This window comes from Pongo abelii, chromosome X (assembly GCF_028885655.2).
Source record: "Pongo abelii isolate AG06213 chromosome X, NHGRI_mPonAbe1-v2.0_pri, whole genome shotgun sequence".
Classification (NCBI taxonomy): Eukaryota; Metazoa; Chordata; class Mammalia; order Primates; family Hominidae; genus Pongo; species Pongo abelii.
The window spans coordinates 72,544,338-72,549,151 of record NC_072008.2 but is presented as its reverse complement, the minus strand read 5'-3'; the positions used below and the strand labels follow the sequence as shown (position 1 = coordinate 72,549,151).

At 37.6% G+C, this 4,814-nt stretch overlaps 1 pseudogene; it reads left to right on the top strand.

Moving 5' to 3' along the window:
• The first annotated feature begins 2,073 nt into the window (after positions 1 to 2,073).
• Positions 2,074 to 3,033, top strand: LOC100437267 (polycomb complex protein BMI-1-like; annotated as a pseudogene).
• Positions 3,034 to 4,814: the final 1,781 nt, after the last annotated feature.

Below are 4,814 nucleotides of genomic sequence, written 5' to 3'. Positions count from 1 at the left end.
TCCTAAGCCAAAAGAACAAAGCTGGAGGCATCACATTACCTGACTTTAAACTATACTACAAGGCTACAGTAACCAAAACAGCATGGTACTGGTACCAAAACAGAGATATAGATCAATGGAACAGAACAGAGCCGTCAGAAATAATGCCACATATCTACAACTATCTGATCTTTGACAAACCTGAGAAAAACAAGAAATGGGGAAAGGATTCCCTATTTAATAAATGGTGCTGGGAAAACTGGCTAGCCATATGTAGAAAGCTGAAACTGGATCCCTTCCTTACACCTTATACAAAAATCAATTCAAGATGGATTAAAGACTTAAATGTTAGACCTAAAACCATAAAAACCCTAGAAGAAAACCTAGGCATTACCATTCAGGACATGGGCATGGGCAAGGACTTCATGTCTAACACACCAAAAGCAATGGCAACAAAAGCCAAAATTGACAAATGGGATCTAATTAAACTAAAGAGCTTCTGCACAGCAAAGGAAACTACCATCAGAGTGAGCAGGCAACCTACAAAATGGGAGAAAATTTTCGCAACCTACTCATCTGACAAAGGGCTAATATCCAGAATCTACAATGAACTCCAACAAATTTACAAGAAAAAAACAAACAACCCCATCAAAAAGTGGGCAAACGACATGAACAGACACTTCTCAAAAGAAGACATTTATGCAGCCAAAAAACACATGAAAAAATGCTCACCATCACTGGCCATCAGAGAAATGCAAATCAAAACCACAATGAGATACCATCTCACACCAGTTAGAATGGCGATCATTAAAAAGTCAGGAAACAACAGGTGCTGGAGAGGGTGTGGAGAAATAGGAACACTTTTACACTGTTGGTGGGACTGTAAACTAGTTCAACCCTTGTGGAAGTCAGTGTGGCGATTCCTCAGGGATCTAGAACTAGAAATTCCATTTGACCCAGCCATCCCACTACTGGGTATATACCCAAAGGACTATAAATCATGCTGCTATAAAGACACATGCACACGTATGTTTATTGCGGCATTATTCACAATAGCAAAGACTTGGAACCAACCCAAATGTCCAACAATGATAGACTGGATTAAGAAAATGTGGCACATATACACCATGGAATACTATGCAGCCATAAAAAATGGTGAGTTCGTGTCCTTTGTAGGGACATGGATGAAATTGGAAATCATCATTCTCAGTAAACTATCGCAAGAACAAAAAACCAAACACTGCATATTCTCACTCATAGGTGGGAATTGAACAATGAGAACACATGGACACAGGAAGGGGAACATCACACTTCGGGGACTGTTGGGGGGTGGGGGGAGGGGGGAGGGATAGCATTGGGAGATATATCTAATGCTAGATGACTAGTTAGTGGGTGCAGCGCACCAGCATGGCACATGTATACATATGTAACTTACCTGCACATTGCGCACATGTACCATAAAACCTAAAGTATAATAAAAAAAAAAAAAAAGAACGGGAACAACAATTGCACCTATGGCATAGCATTCCTACTAGGGTTAATGAGAAATAAACATAAAAAGTCCATAGCACATTGCCTGGGAAAAAGAAAATGATTAATCCATGGCAACCATGATTATTACTGTTATTAATTTTCTGCCTTCTAGACACTCCCTCTATTTTCTAGCCAGGTTAGTAGGCCCCCTTTCTTCTTTTCCTGCCATCACACAAGGAAAACAGCTGCCCTTGCTGAAAGAGAACTGGCAAGGGTGAGGGTGGGGGTGGGAGCAGAGGGGATGTTGTCAAGGAAGCCCTGATTCGAATTAGAAATACCTTCTAGCCCAGCAGAACAGTACTGATTACTGAACACACTTCTTCCTCACGCTCCCTCCCCAGGGCACAGAAGAGGAGCCAGGCTTGGGAGGTAGCCCAGCTGAACACCTACAAAGCAGAGGCTCCTCTTTGGCTGTTGACAGTGGTATCTGCAGCTCACTTTAAGATGGCCAGTTAGCCCACGTTCATTTTCTGCTCAACGACTTTTAACTTTCATTGTATTTTCCACTCGCTTTGATAGCCTCTCAGTGGCTGCTTTTCTGAGATCTTTCATAACGCAAAAATGCATTGAACAATCGAAGTCAAAATCACTGAGCTAAATCCCCACTTAATGTGTGTGCTTTGTGGAAGATACTTAATTGATGCCAGAATCATAATAGAATATTTACATTCCTTCTGTGAAACCTGTATTTTGTGTTACCTATAGATCAGCAAATATTGTCCTGTAATGTCTAAGTTCACAAAACCATTATGCTCTGAATATAACATCAAATAAAAATCCTCAATCTATTGTATACAAATTACTTCCAGGCCTTTTCAAAAATAAAATGAGAAGGGATCTTTATGCATCTCTTTCTTCAGCTGTTGCTGCCAATGGCTCTAATGAAAATAGAGAAGTTACAGATGAAGATAAGAGAATTATAACTGATGATGAAACAATAAGCTTATCCGTTGGATTTTTTTTTTTTTGACCAGAACAGAAAGTAAACAAAGACAGAGAAGTTTAAGGAGGAGGTGAATGATAAAAGTTATTTACAATGCTCAGCCAGAATGACTGTGATGAACCTAAGGAACATACCTTATACTTCCCGATTGATGTCATGTATGAAGAGGAATCTTTAAAGGATAAATATACATTAATAGATATTACTTACATTTATATGTGGATAAGAAATGGACTTCTTCCTTTAAAGTATGGTGTTTGACCTATTAGTAAAAGAATGAAGCTTAGTTGCTGGAGAGATGAACTGACAAAAATGCTGGAGAACTGGAATGTGACTTTGAAAGTAACAAGGCCAATGGCCCAGTAGGAATTATTTCCTCTAGCTCTTCTTGTTTGCCTAGCTGCACTACTCCAATCCAGTCTTCTCATCTTCAGTTTCCTCACATGCCCAGTATTATGAATAGCACCAGGAACAGTCTCACTGGTAACTATGAACCTTTCTCTGCCAACAGACCTAAAAAATCATCAGCAAATGGGTTATTAGAAACTTCATTCTTGATGAGTTCATGTACTTTGTAGGGACATGGATGAAATTGGAAATCATCATTCTCAGTAAACTATCGCAAGGACAAAAAACCAAACACCACATGTTCTCACTCATAGGTGGGAATTGAACAATGAGAACACATGGACACAGGAAGGGGAACATCACACTCTGGGGACTGTTGTGGGGTGGGGAGAGGGGGGAAGGATAGCATTAGGAGATATACCTAATGCTAAATGATGAATTAATGGGTGCAGCACACCAGCATGGCACATGTATACATATGTAACTAACCTGCACATTGTGCACATGTACCCTAAAACTTAAAGTATAATAATAATAAAATAAAAAAAAGCAAAAAAAAAAAAAAGAAACTTCATTCTTTAGTTGATACCTGAGGCTGTTAAGGAAAAAAAAAATCCAGCTCCTAATTTTTTTTTTTTTTTTTGAGACAGGATCTTGTTCTGTTGCCCAGGCTGGATCACAGCGGTGTGATCACAACTCACTGCAGCCTAGACCTCCTGGGCTCAAGCTATCCTCCCACCTCAGCCTCCCAATTAGACCACAGGTGAGTGCCACCATGCCAGCAAATTTAAATTTTTTTTTAAATGTAGAAATGGGGGTGTCCTTCTGTTGCCCATGCTGGTCTCATACTCCTGGGCTCAAGCAATCCTCCCTCCTTGTCCTCCCAAAGTGTTGAGATTACAGATGCGAGCCATAGTGCTCAGCCAAGCTCCTAATTTATATAGGTATGTGTATGCCACTACAGCTTTACAAACACTAATACACGTGACTGTGGTCAAATTTGCTTTCTTTTGTAGCTACATTGAATTTGACTATGAAAGAGGGACCAAGTGTAACATTCATATATACATTACTTGGAAAGGAAGATTGTCTTAAAAAGAACTGGTTTTTGTGTGGGCAGGCACACACTTCTGTGTGAAGTGGTTTCTGTAAACACTGTTTGAATGTGAAAACACTCTAAAATAGACATAAACCTTGGTCCATAGTTTGTCAATCTCCATTAACATCTGTGTTACATGCTCTTGGATTGTTCTTGCTATTGTATTGTTTTATGAACCTGTAGACAACACATGCTTTTTATTTTGAAATTTAAAAAATAAAAAGAATATTCATAGAATGGCGCATAGACTATACATCAAATGCTGTGATGTAACTGTGAGTAGCCATTTCTTGCATATTTAACCATTTTGAGTTCTTCATTTCATTTTACTTCTCTGTTATTGCACAGAACAATCTTAAGAAAGTAAACAGCAGTTTTACAATTTGTGTGCTTTAAAAGTGGGTACTATTGTTTATTTTTACTGACTTGTTTAAATGAACATATTTTGTAAGAATCACATGGCATTATGCTTGCTTTACAATGCTGTATTCGTACAGAAACAGTATTGTATATTTATAAATATAATAATGAAAACATTGTGTTTCATGTACTTAGAAATGGTTGTTCAAGTTATCCAAACTAGTTCAGACTTGGCAGATACTCTGTATTTGAACCTTGCTTATCATCATGTAACATTTTAAATGTGGATACACAAATCTAAATTATTTTCTATTGGAAGAAATTGACAAATCATTACAATGTTGAAATATTTCCAATAATACATTTTTTACTTTAAAATTTTATTACTATAATAAAGAAAAACTCTTAACCAAGGAATATAAAAATTATGTATATCATTCTAAATTTTGCCTGTTGGCTATGGTGGAATTAGTGTGTTTTTAAGATGCCTGTCAGTAACTATAATTCTATAGCAATTTTTAAAATGAAACGTTTAAATTTTTAAATGAATCA